Source organism: Phyllobates terribilis, unplaced genomic scaffold, assembly GCF_046119375.1.
Source record: "Phyllobates terribilis strain yellow unplaced genomic scaffold, ASM4611937v1 Scaffold_277__1_contigs__length_2500907, whole genome shotgun sequence".
In the NCBI taxonomy this organism is placed as follows: Eukaryota; Metazoa; Chordata; class Amphibia; order Anura; family Dendrobatidae; genus Phyllobates; species Phyllobates terribilis.
Genome location: NW_027363037.1, coordinates 1,073,082 through 1,095,787, shown reverse-complemented (window position 1 = coordinate 1,095,787; position 22,706 = coordinate 1,073,082). Strand labels below are relative to the sequence as shown.

Here is a 22,706-nt window from a genome sequence, read left to right as displayed (position 1 = left end):
TCGGGGAGGCAACTGCTCCCCAAGAGGAAGAGGATGGCACTCAGATGGACGACATATTTGAAGATGCCCAGCTTCAGCCTCCTGCGTCAGGAGGCTTTGACATGGTGATTCCAGAGGTGATGTCACCTTTCCCTCCCCAGTTTGGTGTCCGTGGTGAGGGGGAAATGGACTTGTCCAATTCTCCTGTCATATCTTGGTGCAATACTGCTTCAGAGGAGATCGGGGGCGGTGGCCAAGGGGACTTGTCTGCTGTCCGTTTCTCTGATGAGGAGGATCCTGATGTGGTCAAGAAGAAGCCAAGGACTGAGTGTTCATCCATTGCTGCCGTGTGTGATAGCCCGGTGGACTCTCGTGCTTACCCGTCAGATGTATTTTCTCCTGACATTGTTACATTTGGCATTCAGCCAGATGGTAATAGCTTTGCTTTGCTTGATGAAGGTTGAGTTGATGTTTTCTTTCTTTTTTTTTCAGGTTATGTGTGATCCCCTTTAGTTATGCCGCATCATTCTGGATGGGACATTGTGTCCCTTAATGTTAGGCAAATTAGATCTGTTACCCGAAGAACAACAGTTCTGGATTATCTAAAGGGTTTGAGTGCAGATGTCTATTGTCTACAAGAGTGTGGGATTACTGAATCTCCAGGGGATAAGGACTGGCCTTATGGCCAGTATGTTTGGTCGGGGTCCAGCTTTAACAAAAATGATGGTGTGAGGATTTTAGTTGGTAATAAGAATATTACTATTGATAGTTACACGGTTGTGGAGGTGGGTCGCTGCATTATTGTTTTTTTGAGTTATAGGGGGTGGAAGGTTAGAATGATTAATTTATATTGTCCTACTAAAAAAGAGGAGCGGCTTGCTCTTCTTGAGAAATTGAGTTTTTTTCTCCCTGGAAAAATTCCTACAGTTTTTGTTGGTGACTGTAATTGTGTCACAGAAGGTAATGTGGACATTACGGGAAAAAAGTTATCTCAACTTATTTCTGATTTTTCTTTCTTAGACGCTGCAATACTTGAGTATGGCATTCCACCACCGCCTACATATTATGCTGACCGTGGTAATATTTCATCGAGGATAGATAGGATGTTATTTTCCAAAAATATGGTTTGTTCAAGTTATGTTCAACATAAGGTACCTTTTTCTGATCATGAGTGTTTGCGTGGAGTTTTTAGTGCGAATGGGGACATGGTGTTTGGGGGTGGGGTTTGGAAATTGAATACGAGGTTGTTGGAGGATGAGGAGGTGATGAGTGAGTTGGAGAAAAGGTATGCAAGTTGGAGGTGGCGTAAGCGTGATTTTGGTAGTGTGCTTGAATGGTGGGATTGGGTGAAATTACAGTTAAAAACTTTCTTTAAAAAATGGGGCTACAAAAAAGCTGCCAGATATCGTAATAGATTTAATGACTTAAGTAGACGGATTGATTGGTTGCGTGGGTGTGTTAGGAAAGGAATGGATATGTCTGATCAGCTTGAGGTTGCTAAGAATGAGTTAAAATGTCTTCTGGATGAAAAAGGTAAAGAGATTATTTACCGTACCAAGTTAGAGCATTTGGAAAAGAATGAAAAGTGCACCAGGTACTTTTTTAAAAAAATGAATGGAAGGAAGTTGGATTTGAGTGAAGTGGTAGGTGAAGATGGATCTAGTGTGGTTGGGAAGAATGTGTTGAATGAGGTGAATGGCTTCTATAGTAAGTTGTACGATGAGAAATGGATTGATCCTGGACTTGTGTCGCATGTATTGAGTGGTATGGAGAAGAGACTTGGTTCGGATGAATGTGATGCTTTGTGTGAGGATGTTATTTTGGATGAGGTGAGGAATGTTGTTATGAGTGCTAAAAAGAATAAGACGCCTGGGAAGGATGGGTTGCCTGTGGAGCTGTATGTGAAAGCTTGGGAGTTTTTGGGTAAGGACTTGACTGAGGTTTGTAGGTATATGTGGATGAATGGTGTTTTGTGTGACAGTATGAAAGAGGGTATAGTGGTTCTTGTGTTTAAGAAGGGTGAGAAAAAGCGTTTGGAGAACTGGAGACCCATATCATTGCTTAACGCTGATTATAAGGTCTACAGTAAATTGTTAGCAAATCGTATGCGTGAGGTGATTGGTAGGGTTGTGGAGGATGACCAAGTGTGTGCCGTGCCTGGTCGGAGTATAAGTGATAATTTGTTATTGTTAAGGGATATGCTTGGGGATTGTAAGACTAGAAAGCAGAAGTGTATGGTGTTAGCAATTGATTTCGAAAAGGCTTTTGATAGAGTTTCGCATGTGTTTCTGTTTAAAGTATTGGAGAGGATGGGTTTCCCTAGGGTTTTTCTGAATGGAGTTAAGTCTTTATATGATTATGTGTCAAGTGAGTTTTTAGTGAATGGATGGTTGTCTGACAAAGTGATGATTAGGTCTGGTGTAAGACAGGGGTGCCCTATGTCCCCTGTCTTGTTTGTATGTGTGATTGAGCCTTTGCTGTGTTTAGTGAGACGTGAGAAAATGATGAGAGGATTGTTAGTGCCTGGGAGTGGTGGTAAGCATGTGAAGGTGTTAGGTTACATGGATGATGTTGTGATGGTGAGTGAAAGTATGGCTTCAATGAGTAGGGTGAGGTTGCTTTTGGATTTTTTCTGTGGTGCATCAGGTTTTAGAGTTAACTGGACTAAGTGTAGTTTCAAATGCTTTGGAGATGACAGTATTCGTATGGAAGGTGTTAAGTATGAGGAGAGTGCAATTAAGGTTTTAGGGGTATTTTTCAATGATGATCTGAAAGGAAATGAGAGTTGGGACGAGTGTGGTATGCGTGTTGAGCGAAAATTGAATTTTTGGAGAATGAGAGATCTTTCTTTGCGGGGCAAAGTTCTAGTTATCAAAGCAGTGATCTTACCCATTCTGCTTTTTGTGGCCATAATTTTTCCATCCCCTTTTAGGAAAGTGAAGAGAGTTGAGAAAATGATTTTTTCCTTTTTCTGGTGCAGCAAGATGGAGAAGCTGAAGAGGGAAAGCCTTTATAAGGCCTGCCAGCATGGTGGTTTGGGATTTCCTAATGTTGAGGTTTTTTTAGGGCTCCATTATATTAAGACGATTGTGGTATTGTTGGGTAAAGGTAATAAGGGTGCATGTATGGCAAGTTATTCTGCAGGATGGATGTTGTATGGGTTAGGTTGGAGAAAGAGGGATGCGAGAGTGCCTGTGTCTTTTAAGTGTCCGGTGTGGTATGAGGTGATTGAGAAGTTTGTCAAGAAGTATGATTTGCTGAGTGTGCCGGTGGATGAGTTTAGAATGACTAAGAGGGTGTATAGGAAATTGTGTGCAAATGAGGTCGAGTCTAATATTGTTGGTTTGAGAGGGAATGAGGTTGCGGATGCTTGGAGAAAGTTGGGTATGTATGGGATGTCCAACAAACAGAAGGATGTAGTGTGGATGGCGTTTCACAATATTCTTCCAGTGAGAGACGTTCAAAAGAAGAGAGGTTTGATTAGGTCGGATGTTTGTCCAAGAGATGGATGTAATGGTTGTGAGACGGTTATGCATCTGATGTGGAATTGTGATTTTGCGCAAGACGTGTGGAAATGTGTAGGGGGGTTGTGTAGGAGTTTGGCAGGAGTGACTTTTGTGGATTGGCGTGTGGTTATGTTTGGTATTGGTGCAAGTGGACGTGTAAAGGAGAGAGTTTTGTGGTTAATTATGGCTTGTGTGTTAGAAAGTTTGTGGGATGTGAGGAATCTTTGTGTATTTAAAAGGAAATCAATTACAGTAAATGAATGTATTAGGATTATTCTTTCTAGGCTATTTTTGATTTACAAGATGTATAGTAGTAGCGGTGGTGGAACAGATGCCGAGGGAATATGGAAATTTAAAAAGTGGAGGCATATTGTAAAATTTCAGTGATCTTTTGGTTTATATTAATAAGATGTTCTTCTTTCTGTAATATTAGGTTACTTTATGCTTAATAAATATGGCCATGATGATGAGAAGTTTTTTTTGCAACAGTTTTGGTATATCCTACTGATTTGCTATAAAACTAACCTGAATGGTTTAAAAAAAAAAAAAAAAAAAAAAAAAAAAAATCTGTTCTTATCAGTTTAATATCTGATACGTCCCCTATCTGGGGACCATATATTAAATGGATTTTTAGAACAGGGAGATGGAAAAAGAGCTTGCTCTGTCCACTCCACGCATTGACCTGGTATTGCAGTATCTCCAGGACCGGTGCACCCCTTCTTTAATGCAGTTTCTAAAATCAGAAAGAATTGAATTCAATGTTTTTTGTTCATTTTGCTTGTTTGTCGGATTTTGGGATGGACTCTTAGGCTTTGCTTTTCTTCTCCTCATTGGATTTTTCATGTTCAAAGTTGCAGAAGCCAGATTACAAGCTCATTTTGGTTCAACTTCAGCAACTGTGCATTGCATTGCCATGTAATGTAATGAAATGCTATCTTTCTAGCTCTCCCTTTTTACTTCCTTTTGGATAAACAGACATATTAGGCAAGCATTTTGGAGCTTTCACCTAAATAACTACAGGTGGTGAGATAAGCTGCACAATATAATTGACCTTTCAGTATATTGTTGCACACACACCATCTATTTAGCAAATGCCCTTGTTATCAACAGCAGCCTTTTAAACTCACCTGAGCTAACAGGTATGTGCGCTGGTTACTCTGCTGCGCTTAAAATTTCTTTTTTGGTTTGCTACAATGCCTTTTCTGAAACGTTGTCTCCCTCTGCTGGAACACTGACTTCTTTCATTTAATGCCTGCAGACTATAAAAGAGAACCCAACCCAAAAAGTTTGGTTGATTAGTCTGTGGCATTCTGTTAAACTGTTGCTTATGGCGGTCTCTGTGAGCTTCTCAGCGACATTCAGCCAGCCAGGTATCCTGCCTGCAGTAGATGGAATGTGGCAATGGAACGCTGGCTGCGCGTGTCATAATAGGCTCTGAGCCTTTATATACCTGTGCACAGCAGCAGCCACCTTCAGTCTGCTGCTGGACAGCCAGCAGCAGCAGCAGCAGCAGGAGAGGTATGTAATCAGCAGCCCTCCTGCTAAGGGTAGACAGCTGCTCGTTCCACCCCACCCCCCGCCTTAATTGGTTCTCCTCCCTTCCAACGGTGTTGAGGCGGGTGGGAACAGCAGGGGGTGAAGGTGCTGTGTTTAAAGAGGTGGAGTTATGCAGATCTAAAACGCGTGGATTGCAGCAGCAGCAAGCCGAAAAGTGCAGGCATGTAAGGGATCTAGAGGTTGACAACATGTCTTCTTAACGGGAGTCCAGGAGCTCATCTCCACAAATGGACTTTTCAGGATCCTTGAGTGGCTCCGTAGTTTGAAACCAATTCTGGTTATCGCTTCTCGGCCTTTTGGCTAAGATCAAGTGTAGTATCTTTCGAAAAGGCGGTTTTGGATGTTGGCCGCCCTAGTAGATTGATACATTATGCACACTGGGGTTTAGGCGCTTGTTAGTACGCCAGGTGGCTAATATAGTCATCTGGTGGAAAGCATGGCCCCCCAGGATCGACGCCATTGGGCCGGGGAAGATCGAAAGCCCGAAGTGTGAAGTGCCCCAGGAGTGGTGACCCTGGGGTGCCTTAACTCACTGGGATTGGGAACCCCACTTGAGTTTATGGCACATTTGCACAAGCACTTCAAATTTTCTTTCTTCGCACACACCCTTATTCCGGGCCTTCTGGCCTTAGGATGGGGAATTTTTCAATTCCCGGTCGAAGGTCCGGGCAGTATTATACTGTGAAACCTTCACTATTTATTTAATTTCTTTGTCACTGTGTGTCCACTTATTCACGTGTGTCACGTCCTACTAGGATTTTGTCGGGATGCGGTTCCCTTACGGGTTCCTCTCTTGGCAGGTCTAGGGGGGGAGTGTGTGGCCATCAGGTTCCGCTCCCCCCTGAACCCCCCTGGCTCTCCTCTTTCGGGAGGAGAGCGTTGTTGGCTCCCCTCTTCCGGGAGGGGAGCACAGTCTTTGGCTCCCAGTGCCTTGCTCGGGTGAGAACTCGGGCAGGTGCTGGGGGTAAGATTGGGTCGCCTCTGGCTTCGGCTGGAGGTGGCTTTTTGTCCCTGTTCCTCGCTGTGGCCTTTTGGCTCGGAGGGACGGGGAATGGTTTGGGGGACCCTTCTCCTTTTGGAGAGGGTTTCAAGAAGACCAGCATCCTAGTGCACTTTTTTTGTGGCACTTGTCACTTTTTTAAGCGCACTCGGGTTTTGTACACGAATTCGGGCTTTCGATAAAAAATCTGTTCTTATCAGTTTAATATCTGATACGTCCCCTATCTGGGGACCATATATTAAATGGATTTTTAGAACAGGGAGATGGAAAAAGAGCTTGCTCTGTCCACTCCACGCATTGACCTGGTATTGCAGTATCTCCAGGACCGGTGCACCCCTTCTTTAATGCAGTTTCTAAAATCAGAAAGAATTGAATTCAATGTTTTTTGTTCATTTTGCTTGTTTGTCGGATTTTGGGATGGACTCTTTGGCTTTGCTTTTCTTCTCCTCATTGGATTTTTCATGTTCAAAGTTGCAGAAGCCAGATTACAAGCTCATTTTGGTTCAACTTCAGCAACTGTGCATTGCATTGCCATGTAATGTAATGAAATGCTATCTTTCTAGCTCTCCCTTTTTACTTCCTTTTGGATAAACAGACATATTAGGCAAGCATTTTGGAGCTTTCACCTAAATAACTACAGGTGGTGAGATAAGCTGCACAATATAATTGACCTTTCAGTATATTGTTGCACACACACCATCTATTTAGCAAATGCCCTTGTTATCAACAGCAGCCTTTTAAACTCACCTGAGCTAACAGGTATGTGCGCTGGTTACTCTGCTGCGCTTAAAATTTCTTTTTTGGTTTGCTACAATGCCTTTTCTGAAACGTTGTCTCCCTCTGCTGGAACACTGACTTCTTTCATTTAATGCCTGCAGACTATAAAAGAGAACCCAACCCAAAAAGTTTGGTTGATTAGTCTGTGGCATTCTGTTAAACTGTTGCTTATGGCGGTCTCTGTGAGCTTCTCAGCGACATTCAGCCAGCCAGGTATCCTGCCTGCAGTAGATGGAATGTGGCAATGGAACGCTGGCTGCGCGTGTCATAATAGGCTCTGAGCCTTTATATACCTGTGCACAGCAGCAGCCACCTTCAGTCTGCTGCTGGACAGCCAGCAGCAGCAGCAGCAGCAGGAGAGGTATGTAATCAGCAGCCCTCCTGCTAAGGGTAGACAGCTGCTCGTTCCACCCCACCCCCCGCCTTAATTGGTTCTCCTCCCTTCCAACGGTGTTGAGGCGAGTGGGAACAGCAGGGGGTGAAGGTGCTGTGTTTAAAGAGGTGGAGTTATGCAGATCTAAAACGCGTGGATTGCAGCAGCAGCAAGCCGAAAAGTGCAGGCATGTAAGGGATCTAGAGGTTGACAACATGTCTTCTTAACGGGAGTCCAGGAGCTCATCTCCACAAATGGACTTTTCAGGATCCTTGGGTGGCTCCGTAGTTTGAAACCAATTCTGGTTATCGCTTCTCGGCCTTTTGGCTAAGATCAAGTGTAGTATCTGTTCTTATCAGTTTAATATCTGATACGTCCCCTATCTGGGGACCATATATTAAATGGATTTTTAGAACAGGGAGATGGAAAAAGAGCTTGCTCTGTCCACTCCACGCATTGACCTGGTATTGCAGTATCTCCAGGACCGGTGCACCCCTTCTTTAATGCAGTTTCTAAAATCAGAAAGAATTGAATTCAATGTTTTTTGTTCATTTTGCTTGTTTGTCGGATTTTGGGATGGACTCTTTGGCTTTGCTTTTCTTCTCCTCATTGGATTTTTCATGTTCAAAGTTGCAGAAGCCAGATTACAAGCTCATTTTGGTTCAACTTCAGCAACTGTGCATTGCATTGCCATGTAATGTAATGAAATGCTATCTTTCTAGCTCTCCCTTTTTACTTCCTTTTGGATAAACAGACATATTAGGCAAGCATTTTGGAGCTTTCACCTAAATAACTACAGGTGGTGAGATAAGCTGCACAATATAATTGACCTTTCAGTATATTGTTGCACACACACCATCTATTTAGCAAATGCCCTTGTTATCAACAGCAGCCTTTTAAACTCACCTGAGCTAACAGGTATGTGCGCTGGTTACTCTGCTGCGCTTAAAATTTCTTTTTTGGTTTGCTACAATGCCTTTTCTGAAACGTTGTCTCCCTCTGCTGGAACACTGACTTCTTTCATTTAATGCCTGCAGACTATAAAAGAGAACCCAACCCAAAAAGTTTGGTTGATTAGTCTGTGGCATTCTGTTAAACTGTTGCTTATGGCGGTCTCTGTGAGCTTCTCAGCGACATTCAGCCAGCCAGGTATCCTGCCTGCAGTAGATGGAATGTGGCAATGGAACGCTGGCTGCGCGTGTCATAATAGGCTCTGAGCCTTTATATACCTGTGCACAGCAGCAGCCACCTTCAGTCTGCTGCTGGACAGCCAGCAGCAGCAGCAGCAGCAGGAGAGGTATGTAATCAGCAGCCCTCCTGCTAAGGGTAGACAGCTGCTCGTTCCACCCCACCCCCCGCCTTAATTGGTTCTCCTCCCTTCCAACGGTGTTGAGGCGGGTGGGAACAGCAGGGGGTGAAGGTGCTGTGTTTAAAGAGGTGGAGTTATGCAGATCTAAAACGCGTGGATTGCAGCAGCAGCAAGCCGAAAAGTGCAGGCATGTAAGGGATCTAGAGGTTGACAACATGTCTTCTTAACGGGAGTCCAGGAGCTCATCTCCACAAATGGACTTTTCAGGATCCTTGAGTGGCTCCGTAGTTTGAAACCAATTCTGGTTATCGCTTCTCGGCCTTTTGGCTAAGATCAAGTGTAGTATCTTTCGAAAAGGCGGTTTTGGATGTTGGCCGCCCTAGTAGATTGATACATTATGCACACTGGGGTTTAGGCGCTTGTTAGTACGCCAGGTGGCTAATATAGTCATCTGGTGGAAAGCATGGCCCCCCAGGATCGACGCCATTGGGCCGGGGAAGATCGAAAGCCCGAAGTGTGAAGTGCCCCAGGAGTGGTGACCCTGGGGTGCCTTAACTCACTGGGATTGGGAACCCCACTTGAGTTTATGGCACATTTGCACAAGCACTTCAAATTTTCTTTCTTCGCACACACCCTTATTCCGGGCCTTCTGGCCTTAGGATGGGGAATTTTTCAATTCCCGGTCGAAGGTCCGGGCAGTATTATACTGTGAAACCTTCACTATTTATTTAATTTCTTTGTCACTGTGTGTCCACTTATTCACGTGTGTCACGTCCTACTAGGATTTTGTCGGGATGCGGTTCCCTTACGGGTTCCTCTCTTGGCAGGTCTAGGGGGGGAGTGTGTGGCCATCAGGTTCCGCTCCCCCCTGAACCCCCCTGGCTCTCCTCTTTCGGGAGGAGAGCGTTGTTGGCTCCCCTCTTCCGGGAGGGGAGCACAGTCTTTGGCTCCCAGTGCCTTGCTCGGGTGAGAACTCGGGCAGGTGCTGGGGGTAAGATTGGGTCGCCTCTGGCTTCGGCTGGAGGTGGCTTTTTGTCCCTGTTCCTCGCTGTGGCCTTTTGGCTCGGAGGGACGGGGAATGGTTTGGGGGACCCTTCTCCTTTTGGAGAGGGTTTCAAGAAGACCAGCATCCTAGTGCACTTTTTTTGTGGCACTTGTCACTTTTTTAAGCGCACTCGGGTTTTGTACACGAATTCGGGCTTTCGATAAAAAATCTGTTCTTATCAGTTTAATATCTGATACGTCCCCTATCTGGGGACCATATATTAAATGGATTTTTAGAACAGGGAGATGGAAAAAGAGCTTGCTCTGTCCACTCCACGCATTGACCTGGTATTGCAGTATCTCCAGGACCGGTGCACCCCTTCTTTAATGCAGTTTCTAAAATCAGAAAGAATTGAATTCAATGTTTTTTGTTCATTTTGCTTGTTTGTCGGATTTTGGGATGGACTCTTTGGCTTTGCTTTTCTTCTCCTCATTGGATTTTTCATGTTCAAAGTTGCAGAAGCCAGATTACAAGCTCATTTTGGTTCAACTTCAGCAACTGTGCATTGCATTGCCATGTAATGTAATGAAATGCTATCTTTCTAGCTCTCCCTTTTTACTTCCTTTTGGATAAACAGACATATTAGGCAAGCATTTTGGAGCTTTCACCTAAATAACTACAGGTGGTGAGATAAGCTGCACAATATAATTGACCTTTCAGTATATTGTTGCACACACACCATCTATTTAGCAAATGCCCTTGTTATCAACAGCAGCCTTTTAAACTCACCTGAGCTAACAGGTATGTGCGCTGGTTACTCTGCTGCGCTTAAAATTTCTTTTTTGGTTTGCTACAATGCCTTTTCTGAAACGTTGTCTCCCTCTGCTGGAACACTGACTTCTTTCATTTAATGCCTGCAGACTATAAAAGAGAACCCAACCCAAAAAGTTTGGTTGATTAGTCTGTGGCATTCTGTTAAACTGTTGCTTATGGCGGTCTCTGTGAGCTTCTCAGCGACATTCAGCCAGCCAGGTATCCTGCCTGCAGTAGATGGAATGTGGCAATGGAACGCTGGCTGCGCGTGTCATAATAGGCTCTGAGCCTTTATATACCTGTGCACAGCAGCAGCCACCTTCAGTCTGCTGCTGGACAGCCAGCAGCAGCAGCAGCAGCAGGAGAGGTATGTAATCAGCAGCCCTCCTGCTAAGGGTAGACAGCTGCTCGTTCCACCCCACCCCCCGCCTTAATTGGTTCTCCTCCCTTCCAACGGTGTTGAGGCGGGTGGGAACAGCAGGGGGTGAAGGTGCTGTGTTTAAAGAGGTGGAGTTATGCAGATCTAAAACGCGTGGATTGCAGCAGCAGCAAGCCGAAAAGTGCAGGCATGTAAGGGATCTAGAGGTTGATAACATGTCTTCTTAACGGGAGTCCAGGAGCTCATCTCCACAAATGGACTTTTCAGGATCCTTGGGTGGCTCCGTAGTTTGAAACCAATTCTGGTTATCGCTTCTCGGCCTTTTGGCTAAGATCAAGTGTAGTATCTGTTCTTATCAGTTTAATATCTGATACGTCCCCTATCTGGGGACCATATATTAAATGGATTTTTAGAACAGGGAGATGGAAAAAGAGCTTGCTCTGTCCACTCCACGCATTGACCTGGTATTGCAGTATCTCCAGGACCGGTGCACCCCTTCTTTAATGCAGTTTCTAAAATCAGAAAGAATTGAATTCAATGTTTTTTGTTCATTTTGCTTGTTTGTCGGATTTTGGGATGGACTCTTTGGCTTTGCTTTTCTTCTCCTCATTGGATTTTTCATGTTCAAAGTTGCAGAAGCCAGATTACAAGCTCATTTTGGTTCAACTTCAGCAACTGTGCATTGCATTGCCATGTAATGTAATGAAATGCTATCTTTCTAGCTCTCCCTTTTTACTTCCTTTTGGATAAACAGACATATTAGGCAAGCATTTTGGAGCTTTCACCTAAATAACTACAGGTGGTGAGATAAGCTGCACAATATAATTGACCTTTCAGTATATTGTTGCACACACACCATCTATTTAGCAAATGCCCTTGTTATCAACAGCAGCCTTTTAAACTCACCTGAGCTAACAGGTATGTGCGCTGGTTACTCTGCTGCGCTTAAAATTTCTTTTTTGGTTTGCTACAATGCCTTTTCTGAAACGTTGTCTCCCTCTGCTGGAACACTGACTTCTTTCATTTAATGCCTGCAGACTATAAAAGAGAACCCAACCCAAAAAGTTTGGTTGATTAGTCTGTGGCATTCTGTTAAACTGTTGCTTATGGCGGTCTCTGTGATCTTCTCAGCGACATTCAGCCAGCCAGGTATCCTGCCTGCAGTAGATGGAATGTGGCAATGGAACGCTGGCTGCGCGTGTCATAATAGGCTCTGAGCCTTTATATACCTGTGCACAGCAGCAGCCACCTTCAGTCTGCTGCTGGACAGCCAGCAGCAGCAGCAGCAGCAGGAGAGGTATGTAATCAGCAGCCCTCCTGCTAAGGGTAGACAGCTGCTCGTTCCACCCCACCCCCCGCCTTAATTGGTTCTCCTCCCTTCCAACGGTGTTGAGGCGAGTGGGAACAGCAGGGGGTGAAGGTGCTGTGTTTAAAGAGGTGGAGTTATGCAGATCTAAAACGCGTGGATTGCAGCAGCAGCAAGCCGAAAAGTGCAGGCATGTAAGGGATCTAGAGGTTGACAACATGTCTTCTTAACGGGAGTCCAGGAGCTCATCTCCACAAATGGACTTTTCAGGATCCTTGGGTGGCTCCGTAGTTTGAAACCAATTCTGGTTATCGCTTCTCGGCCTTTTGGCTAAGATCAAGTGTAGTATCTGTTCTTATCAGTTTAATATCTGATACGTCCCCTATCTGGGGACCATATATTAAATGGATTTTTAGAACAGGGAGATGGAAAAAGAGCTTGCTCTGTCCACTCCACGCATTGACCTGGTATTGCAGTATCTCCAGGACCGGTGCACCCCTTCTTTAATGCAGTTTCTAAAATCAGAAAGAATTGAATTCAATGTTTTTTGTTCATTTTGCTTGTTTGTCGGATTTTGGGATGGACTCTTTGGCTTTGCTTTTCTTCTCCTCATTGGATTTTTCATGTTCAAAGTTGCAGAAGCCAGATTACAAGCTCATTTTGGTTCAACTTCAGCAACTGTGCATTGCATTGCCATGTAATGTAATGAAATGCTATCTTTCTAGCTCTCCCTTTTTACTTCCTTTTGGATAAACAGACATATTAGGCAAGCATTTTGGAGCTTTCACCTAAATAACTACAGGTGGTGAGATAAGCTGCACAATATAATTGACCTTTCAGTATATTGTTGCACACACACCATCTATTTAGCAAATGCCCTTGTTATCAACAGCAGCCTTTTAAACTCACCTGAGCTAACAGGTATGTGCGCTGGTTACTCTGCTGCGCTTAAAATTTCTTTTTTGGTTTGCTACAATGCCTTTTCTGAAACGTTGTCTCCCTCTGCTGGAACACTGACTTCTTTCATTTAATGCCTGCAGACTATAAAAGAGAACCCAACCCAAAAAGTTTGGTTGATTAGTCTGTGGCATTCTGTTAAACTGTTGCTTATGGCGGTCTCTGTGAGCTTCTCAGCGACATTCAGCCAGCCAGGTATCCTGCCTGCAGTAGATGGAATGTGGCAATGGAACGCTGGCTGCGCGTGTCATAATAGGCTCTGAGCCTTTATATACCTGTGCACAGCAGCAGCCACCTTCAGTCTGCTGCTGGACAGCCAGCAGCAGCAGCAGCAGCAGGAGAGGTATGTAATCAGCAGCCCTCCTGCTAAGGGTAGACAGCTGCTCGTTCCACCCCACCCCCCGCCTTAATTGGTTCTCCTCCCTTCCAACGGTGTTGAGGCGGGTGGGAACAGCAGGGGGTGAAGGTGCTGTGTTTAAAGAGGTGGAGTTATGCAGATCTAAAACGCGTGGATTGCAGCAGCAGCAAGCCGAAAAGTGCAGGCATGTAAGGGATCTAGAGGTTGACAACATGTCTTCTTAACGGGAGTCCAGGAGCTCATCTCCACAAATGGACTTTTCAGGATCCTTGGGTGGCTCCGTAGTTTGAAACCAATTCTGGTTATCGCTTCTCGGCCTTTTGGCTAAGATCAAGTGTAGTATCTGTTCTTATCAGTTTAATATCTGATACGTCCCCTATCTGGGGACCATATATTAAATGGATTTTTAGAACAGGGAGATGGAAAAAGAGCTTGCTCTGTCCACTCCACGCATTGACCTGGTATTGCAGTATCTCCAGGACCGGTGCACCCCTTCTTTAATGCAGTTTCTAAAATCAGAAAGAATTTAATTCAATGTTTTTTGTTCATTTTGCTTGTTTGTCGGATTTTGGGATGGACTCTTTGGCTTTGCTTTTCTTCTCCTCATTGGATTTTTCATGTTCAAAGTTGCAGAAGCCAGATTACAAGCTCATTTTGGTTCAACTTCAGCAACTGTGCATTGCATTGCCATGTAATGTAATGAAATGCTATCTTTCTAGCTCTCCCTTTTTACTTCCTTTTGGATAAACAGACATATTAGGCAAGCATTTTGGAGCTTTCACCTAAATAACTACAGGTGGTGAGATAAGCTGCACAATATAATTGACCTTTCAGTATATTGTTGCACACACACCATCTATTTAGCAAATGCCCTTGTTATCAACAGCAGCCTTTTAAACTCACCTGAGCTAACAGGTATGTGCGCTGGTTACTCTGCTGCGCTTAAAATTTCTTTTTTGGTTTGCTACAATGCCTTTTCTGAAACGTTGTCTCCCTCTGCTGGAACACTGACTTCTTTCATTTAATGCCTGCAGACTATAAAAGAGAACCCAACCCAAAAAGTTTGGTTGATTAGTCTGTGGCATTCTGTTAAACTGTTGCTTATGGCGGTCTCTGTGAGCTTCTCAGCGACATTCAGCCAGCCAGGTATCCTGCCTGCAGTAGATGGAATGTGGCAATGGAACGCTGGCTGCGCGTGTCATAATAGGCTCTGAGCCTTTATATACCTGTGCACAGCAGCAGCCACCTTCAGTCTGCTGCTGGACAGCCAGCAGCAGCAGCAGCAGCAGGAGAGGTATGTAATCAGCAGCCCTCCTGCTAAGGGAAGACAGCTGCTCGTTCCACCCCACCCCCCGCCTTAATTGGTTCTCCTCCCTTCCAACGGTGTTGAGGCGGGTGGGAACAGCAGGGGGTGAAGGTGCTGTGTTTAAAGAGGTGGAGTTATGCAGATCTAAAACGCGTGGATTGCAGCAGCAGCAAGCCGAAAAGTGCAGGCATGTAAGGGATCTAGAGGTTGACAACATGTCTTCTTAACGGGAGTCCAGGAGCTCATCTCCACAAATGGACTTTTCAGGATCCTTGGGTGGCTCCGTAGTTTGAAACCAATTCTGGTTATCGCTTCTCGGCCTTTTGGCTAAGATCAAGTGTAGTATCTGTTCTTATCAGTTTAATATCTGATACGTCCCCTATCTGGGGACCATATATTAAATGGATTTTTAGAACAGGGAGATGGAAAAAGAGCTTGCTCTGTCCACTCCACGCATTGACCTGGTATTGCAGTATCTCCAGGACCGGTGCACCCCTTCTTTAATGCAGTTTCTAAAATCAGAAAGAATTGAATTCAATGTTTTTTGTTCATTTTGCTTGTTTGTCGGATTTTGGGATGGACTCTTTGGCTTTGCTTTTCTTCTCCTCATTGGATTTTTCATGTTCAAAGTTGCAGAAGCCAGATTACAAGCTCATTTTGGTTCAACTTCAGCAACTGTGCATTGCATTGCCATGTAATGTAATGAAATGCTATCTTTCTAGCTCTCCCTTTTTACTTCCTTTTGGATAAACAGACATATTAGGCAAGCATTTTGGAGCTTTCACCTAAATAACTACAGGTGGTGAGATAAGCTGCACAATATAATTGACCTTTCAGTATATTGTTGCACACACACCATCTATTTAGCAAATGCCCTTGTTATCAACAGCAGCCTTTTAAACTCACCTGAGCTAACAGGTATGTGCGCTGGTTACTCTGCTGCGCTTAAAATTTCTTTTTTGGTTTGCTACAATGCCTTTTCTGAAACGTTGTCTCCCTCTGCTGGAACACTGACTTCTTTCATTTAATGCCTGCAGACTATAAAAGAGAACCCAACCCAAAAAGTTTGGTTGATTAGTCTGTGGCATTCTGTTAAACTGTTGCTTATGGCGGTCTCTGTGAGCTTCTCAGCGACATTCAGCCAGCCAGGTATCCTGCCTGCAGTAGATGGAATGTGGCAATGGAACGCTGGCTGCGCGTGTCATAATAGGTTCTGAGCCTTTATATACCTGTGCACAGCAGCAGCCACCTTCAGTCTGCTGCTGGACAGCCAGCAGCAGCAGCAGCAGCAGGAGAGGTATGTAATCAGCAGCCCTCCTGCTAAGGGTAGACAGCTGCTCGTTCCACCCCACCCCCCGCCTTAATTGGTTCTCCTCCCTTCCAACGGTGTTGAGGCGGGTGGGAACAGCAGGGGGTGAAGGTGCTGTGTTTAAAGAGGTGGAGTTATGCAGATCTAAAACGCGTGGATTGCAGCAGCAGCAAGCCGAAAAGTGCAGGCATGTAAGGGATCTAGAGGTTGACAACATGTCTTCTTAACGGGAGTCCAGGAGCTCATCTCCACAAATGGACTTTTCAGGATCCTTGGGTGGCTCCGTAGTTTGAAACCAATTCTGGTTATCGCTTCTCGGCCTTTTGGCTAAGATCAAGTGTAGTATCTGTTCTTATCAGTTTAATATCTGATACGTCCCCTATCTGGGGACCATATATTAAATGGATTTTTAGAACAGGGAGATGGAAAAAGAGCTTGCTCTGTCCACTCCACTCATTGACCTGGTATTGCAGTATCTCCAGGACCGGTGCACCCCTTCTTTAATGCAGTTTCTAAAATCAGAAAGAATTGAATTCAATGTTTTTTGTTCATTTTGCTTGTTTGTCGGATTTTGGGATGGACTCTTTGGCTTTGCTTTTCTTCTCCTCATTGGATTTTTCATGTTCAAAGTTGCAGAAGCCAGATTACAAGCTCATTTTGGTTCAACTTCAGCAACTGTGCATTGCATTGCCATGTAATGTAATGAAATGCTATCTTTCTAGCTCTCCCTTTTTACTTCCTTTTGGATAAACAGACATATTAGGCAAGCATTTTGGAGCTTTCACCTAAATAACTACAGGTGGTGAGATAAGCTGCACAATATAATTGACCTTTCAGTATATTGTTGCACACACACCATCTATTTAGCAAATGCCCTTGTTATCAACAGCAGCCTTTTAAACTCACCTGAGCTAACAGGTATGTGCGCTGGTTACTCTGCTGCGCTTAAAATTTCTTTTTTGGTTTGCTACAATGCCTTTTCTGAAACGTTGTCTCCCTCTGCTGGAACACTGACTTCTTTCATTTAATGCCTGCAGACTATAAAAGAGAACCCAACCCAAAAAGTTTGGTTGATTAGTCTGTGGCATTCTGTTAAACTGTTGCTTATGGCGGTCTCTGTGAGCTTCTCAGCGACATTCAGCCAGCCAGGTATCCTGCCTGCAGTAGATGGAATGTGGCAATGGAACGCTGGCTGCGCGTGTCATAATAGGCTCTGAGCCTTTATATACCTGTGCACAGCAGCAGCCACCTTCAGTCTGCTGCTGGACAGCCAGCAGCAGCAGCAGCAGCAGCAGGAGAGGTATGTAATCAGCAGCCCTCCTGCTAAGGGTAGACAGCTGCTCGTTCCACCCCACCCCCCGCCTTAATTGGTTCTCCTCCCTTCCAACGGTGTTGAGGCGGGTGGGAACAGCAGGGGGTGAAGGTGCTGTGTTTAAAGAGGTGGAGTTATGCAGATCTAAAACGCGTGGATTGCAGCAGCAGCAAGCCGAAAAGTGCAGGCATGTAAGGGATCTAGAGGTTGACAACATGTCTTCTTAACGGGAGTCCAGGAGCTCATCTCCACAAATGGACTTTTCAGGATCCTTGGGTGGCTCCGTAGTTTGAAACCAATTCTGGTTATCGCTTCTCGGCCTTTTGGCTAAGATCAAGTGTAGTATCTGTTCTTATCAGTTTAATATCTGATACGTCCCCTATCTGGGGACCATATATTAAATGGATTTTTAGAACAGGGAGATGGAAAAAGAGCTTGCTCTGTCCACTCCACTCATTGACCTGGTATTGCAGTATCTCCAGGACCGGTGCACCCCTTCTTTAATGCAGTTTCTAAAATCAGAAAGAATTGAATTCAATGTTTTTTGTTCATTTTGCTTGTTTGTCGGATTTTGGGATGGACTCTTTGGCTTTGCTTTTCTTCTCCTCATTGGATTTTTCATGTTCAAAGTTGCAGAAGCCAGATTACAAGCTCATTTTGGTTCAACTTCAGCAACTGTGCATTGCATTGCCATGTAATGTAATGAAATGCTATCTTTCTAGCTCTCCCTTTTTACTTCCTTTTGGATAAACAGACATATTAGGCAAGCATTTTGGAGCTTTCACCTAAATAACTACAGGTGGTGAGATAAGCTGCACAATATAATTGACCTTTCAGTATATTGTTGCACACACACCATCTATTTAGCAAATGCCCTTGTTATCAACAGCAGCCTTTTAAACTCACCTGAGCTAACAGGTATGTGCGCTGGTTACTCTGCTGCGCTTAAAATTTCTTTTTTGGTTTGCTACAATGCCTTTTCTGAAACGTTGTCTCCCTCTGCTGGAACACTGACTTCTTTCATTTAATGCCTGCAGACTATAAAAGAGAACCCAACCCAAAAAGTTTGGTTGATTAGTCTGTGGCATTCTGTTAAACTGTTGCTTATGGCGGTCTCTGTGAGCTTCTCAGCGACATTCAGCCAGCCAGGTATCCTGCCTGCAGTAGATGGAATGTGGCAATGGAACGCTGGCTGCGCGTGTCATAATAGGCTCTGAGCCTTTATATACCTGTGCACAGCAGCAGCCACCTTCAGTCTGCTGCTGGACAGCCAGCAGCAGCAGCAGCAGCAGCAGGAGAGGTATGTAATCAGCAGCCCTCCTGCTAAGGGTAGACAGCTGCTCGTTCCACCCCACCCCCCGCCTTAATTGGTTCTCCTCCCTTCCAACGGTGTTGAGGCGGGTGGGAACAGCAGGGGGTGAAGGTGCTGTGTTTAAAGAGGTGGAGTTATGCAGATCTAAAACGCGTGGATTGCAGCAGCAGCAAGCCGAAAAGTGCAGGCATGTAAGGGATCTAGAGGTTGACAACATGTCTTCTTAACGGGAGTCCAGGAGCTCATCTCCACAAATGGACTTTTCAGGATCCTTGGGTGGCTCCGTAGTTTGAAACCAATTCTGGTTATCGCTTCTCGGCCTTTTGGCTAAGATCAAGTGTAGTATCTGTTCTTATCAGTTTAATATCTGATACGTCCCCTATCTGGGGACCATATATTAAATGGATTTTTAGAACAGGGAGATGGAAAAAGAGCTTGCTCTGTCCACTCCACTCATTGACCTGGTATTGCAGTATCTCCAGGACCGGTGCACCCCTTCTTTAATGCAGTTTCTAAAATCAGAAAGAATTGAATTCAATGTTTTTTGTTCATTTTGCTTGTTTGTCGGATTTTGGGATGGACTCTTTGGCTTTGCTTTTCTTCTCCTCATTGGATTTTTCATGTTCAAAGTTGCAGAAGCCAGATTACAAGCTCATTTTGGTTCAACTTCAGCAACTGTGCATTGCATTGCCATGTAATGTAATGAAATGCTATCTTTCTAGCTCTCCCTTTTTACTTCCTTTTGGATAAACAGACATATTAGGCAAGCATTTTGGAGCTTTCACCTAAATAACTACAGGTGGTGAGATAAGCTGCACAATATAATTGACCTTTCAGTATATTGTTGCACACACACCATCTATTTAGCAAATGCCCTTGTTATCAACAGCAGCCTTTTAAACTCACCTGAGCTAACAGGTATGTGCGCTGGTTACTCTGCTGCGCTTAAAATTTCTTTTTTGGTTTGCTACAATGCCTTTTCTGAAACGTTGTCTCCCTCTGCTGGAACACTGACTTCTTTCATTTAATGCCTGCAGACTATAAAAGAGAACCCAACCCAAAAAGTTTGGTTGATTAGTCTGTGGCATTCTGTTAAACTGTTGCTTATGGCGGTCTCTGTGAGCTTCTCAGCGACATTCAGCCAGCCAGGTATCCTGCCTGCAGTAGATGGAATGTGGCAATGGAACGCTGGCTGCGCGTGTCATAATAGGCTCTGAGCCTTTATATACCTGTGCACAGCAGCAGCCACCTTCAGTCTGCTGCTGGACAGCCAGCAGCAGCAGCAGCAGCAGCAGGAGAGGTATGTAATCAGCAGCCCTCCTGCTAAGGGTAGACAGCTGCTCGTTCCACCCCACCCCCCGCCTTAATTGGTTCTCCTCCCTTCCAACGGTGTTGAGGCGGGTGGGAACAGCAGGGGGTGAAGGTGCTGTGTTTAAAGAGGTGGAGTTATGCAGATCTAAAACGCGTGGATTGCAGCAGCAGCAAGCCGAAAAGTGCAGGCATGTAAGGGATCTAGAGGTTGACAACATGTCTTCTTAACGGGAGTCCAGGAGCTCATCTCCACAAATGGACTTTTCAGGATCCTTGGGTGGCTCCGTAGTTTGAAACCAATTCTGGTTATCGCTTCTCGGCCTTTTGGCTCAGACCTAGTGTTTGGACAAGAGGTTCCTTGTGTACTAGCCCTCGGCCTTCCAGCATCGCCACTTCGGTGGCTTAAGCTGGATGCTGCTATAGGGGGAGAGTGAGGAGGAAACGAGAAGGCGATTCCTGAAGCGACCATGGGTGTCAAGCTTCGCTTTGCTGGGACCGGGGATCCCCGGGTCAAGAATGCTTTCCGTATCGAGGTCTCTGAGGAGAAGAAGGACCATTTCTCGTTGTCATACCTGGTCAACGCCATTTTCTATGAAATCCTGAAGATCCAGAAGTCGGAGATCATCTGTTTGCAGGAGTTCAGAAGGGAGCATAGGTACGTCTTGGTGCTTTCTTCTATGGCGGCTTGCCAAAACCTTTTCAAAACTCTTCAAGTCCTTTCAGAGCACCCTCAGCTGGATGGACTTATCTTCACTGTACTCTACTCTAAGGGGGATATCCCGGTGGTAGTATTCATGCACAACCCCTTTATCTCCCGGGATGATATCCCTGCATTCCTGAGAAGACACTGCATTTTTGTGCAATTCTCCCATAAAATCTTAAATGGAGAAGGGCTGTGGACTGGGAAGTATAAATACTTTGTGAGGTTTGGGATAGACCCTCATGGTCCTGGAGGTATTCACTATCCTCCCCTGAACTTTACAATTGGAAGAGACTCTGGATATCTGTTTTTTCCCGAGGCGCCATTGTTCTGCAGGAGATGCAACATGTTCGGGCATATCCAGGATTTCTGCAAACAATTGCCAAACTGTAGAAAGTGCAACAAGTACGGTCATCTGGCGAAGGATTGTTCCAACCCGGTGGTATGTGATGCCTGCGGGGAGGAAGGACATGTGATTCGGGATTGTAAGGCTAAAGTCAAGCCTAGGTCCTTCTCCGAAGTGACCAAAGGTAAGCCTACTGTCCCTGCTGTTACCCCACAGGTGACTACTGCAGAGATCAATGAGGAGACGGAGCCCCCTGAGGTTGAAGATCTGGTGGGTGAGGCCCAGACCCTGTTGGACCCTCCAGCCCCTGCTGGGCCAAGTATGGAGATCTCCGAGTTGGATGTGGACCTCCCTCATCAGTCCGAAATATGTGGTGAGGGTGACATGGATGTGTCTCTTGCTCGAACCCCTGCATTGTCCTGGGGTGCTACAGACGAAGAGGTGGCCAGGGATGGTGGCCAAGGAGACTTTACTTCTGGGAGGTCTTTTGATGATGATGATACTCCTGAACTGGCCAATAAAAAACCCAGACGAGAGTACTCACCTGCCAGCGGAGGGTGCGACAGTCCTGCAAGTGACCGCATTTACCCGCAGGATGTCTTCTCCCCTGATGCTCCTTACCTTGGCATCCCTGAGAGCATCAACACCTTTGGGGTGCTTTCCCAGTCTGATGATAATGGATGAGTATGGCGTGATCAACATTGAGTCATGTATTTCTTTTCTTTAATTAATGTCTTGCCAATCTGGTTGGGATGTAGTGTCCCTAAATGTAAGGCAGATCAGATCTAAAATCAGAAGAACAACTGTTCTGGACTACCTGAAACATTTAGGTGCTGATGTTTTTTGCCTTCAGGAGTGTGGGATTCAGGATGCTCCTTGTGACAAAGACTGGCCTTACGGACAGCATATCTGGTCAGGGTCTAATCATAATAAAAATGATGGGGTGGGGATATTAGTTGGGAATAAAGAAATCTCTATTGATAGTTATATTGTGGTGGAGGTAGGCCGATGTTTAATTGCATTTTTGAGTTATAGAGGGTGGCGGGTCAGAATTATTAATTTATATTTCCCTACAGGGAAGGAAGAGCGGCTTGCTCTTCTTGAAAAATTAAGTTTTTTTCTTCCAGGGAAATCTCCCACTATTTTTGTTGGGGACGTTAATTGTGTCACAGAAGGAAAGTGTGACATAACAGGAAAGAAATTGTCCCATTTAATTTGTGATTTTTCCTTTTTAGATGCAGCAGTTGTTGTTCTTGGCATGCCACCACCGCCGACATACCATGCTGACCGTGGTGAGATTCATTCCAGAATTGATTTAATGTTATTTTCTAAAAATATGGTATGTTTGGATTTTTCTCAACAAAAGGTACCTTTTTCGGACCATGAATGTTTGAGAGGCGTGTTTTGTGCGAATGGTGACCAAGTGTATGGCGGTGGGGTATGGAAGTTGAATGCAAGGCTGTTAGAGGATGATGAGGTGATGAATGAGTTTAATGTAAAGTATGAAAGATGGAGAATGCGTAAGAAGGATTTTGTGTGTGTTCTTGACTGGTGGGACTGGGTGAAAGTGCAATTTAAAACTTTCTTCAAAAAGTGGGGCTATAGAAAAGCTGCCAGATATAGGAATAGGTTTAATGACCTTAATAGACGGATTGACTGGTTGAGAAAGTGTGTTGCAAGTGGTTTGGAGATGTCTGATCAACTTACTGAGGCTAAGAATGAATTGAAGCGTGTGTTGGATGAGAAAGGAAAGGAAATTATATATCGTACTAAAATTGAGCACCTGGAGAAAAATGAGAAGTGTACGAGGT

General features: G+C 44.8%; 9 non-coding genes and 4 pseudogenes across 9 annotated transcripts; all 13 read left to right on the top strand.

Annotated features, from left to right (window-relative positions):
* The first annotated feature begins 4,014 nt into the window (after positions 1–4,014).
* Positions 4,015–4,204, top strand: LOC141219686 (U2 spliceosomal RNA). The gene has a single exon (XR_012288125.1). It is a non-coding gene; the product is annotated as a U2 spliceosomal RNA (small nuclear RNA).
* Positions 4,205–5,322: 1,118 nt separating this feature from the next.
* Positions 5,323–5,414, top strand: LOC141219762 (U2 spliceosomal RNA; annotated as a pseudogene).
* Positions 5,415–6,203: 789 nt separating this feature from the next.
* LOC141219637 (U2 spliceosomal RNA) lies at positions 6,204–6,381 on the top strand (annotated as a pseudogene).
* A 1,118-nt stretch (positions 6,382–7,499) lies between these two features.
* On the top strand, positions 7,500–7,690 carry LOC141220086 (U2 spliceosomal RNA). Its single transcript, XR_012288458.1, has one exon. It is a non-coding gene; the product is annotated as a U2 spliceosomal RNA (small nuclear RNA).
* Positions 7,691–8,808: 1,118 nt separating this feature from the next.
* On the top strand, positions 8,809–8,900 carry LOC141219761 (U2 spliceosomal RNA; annotated as a pseudogene).
* A 789-nt stretch (positions 8,901–9,689) lies between these two features.
* Positions 9,690–9,867, top strand: LOC141219635 (U2 spliceosomal RNA; annotated as a pseudogene).
* Positions 9,868–10,985: 1,118 nt separating this feature from the next.
* LOC141220085 (U2 spliceosomal RNA) lies at positions 10,986–11,176 on the top strand. Its single transcript, XR_012288457.1, has one exon. It is a non-coding gene; the product is annotated as a U2 spliceosomal RNA (small nuclear RNA).
* A 1,118-nt stretch (positions 11,177–12,294) lies between these two features.
* LOC141220084 (U2 spliceosomal RNA) lies at positions 12,295–12,485 on the top strand. Its single transcript, XR_012288456.1, has one exon. It is a non-coding gene; the product is annotated as a U2 spliceosomal RNA (small nuclear RNA).
* A 1,118-nt stretch (positions 12,486–13,603) lies between these two features.
* On the top strand, positions 13,604–13,794 carry LOC141220083 (U2 spliceosomal RNA). Its single transcript, XR_012288455.1, has one exon. It is a non-coding gene; the product is annotated as a U2 spliceosomal RNA (small nuclear RNA).
* A 1,118-nt stretch (positions 13,795–14,912) lies between these two features.
* On the top strand, positions 14,913–15,103 carry LOC141220082 (U2 spliceosomal RNA). The gene has a single exon (XR_012288454.1). It is a non-coding gene; the product is annotated as a U2 spliceosomal RNA (small nuclear RNA).
* Positions 15,104–16,221: 1,118 nt separating this feature from the next.
* On the top strand, positions 16,222–16,412 carry LOC141220227 (U2 spliceosomal RNA). Its single transcript, XR_012288596.1, has one exon. It is a non-coding gene; the product is annotated as a U2 spliceosomal RNA (small nuclear RNA).
* A 1,121-nt stretch (positions 16,413–17,533) lies between these two features.
* On the top strand, positions 17,534–17,724 carry LOC141220225 (U2 spliceosomal RNA). Its single transcript, XR_012288595.1, has one exon. It is a non-coding gene; the product is annotated as a U2 spliceosomal RNA (small nuclear RNA).
* A 1,121-nt stretch (positions 17,725–18,845) lies between these two features.
* On the top strand, positions 18,846–19,036 carry LOC141220223 (U2 spliceosomal RNA). The gene has a single exon (XR_012288593.1). It is a non-coding gene; the product is annotated as a U2 spliceosomal RNA (small nuclear RNA).
* The last annotated feature ends 3,670 nt before the right edge of the window (positions 19,037–22,706 follow it).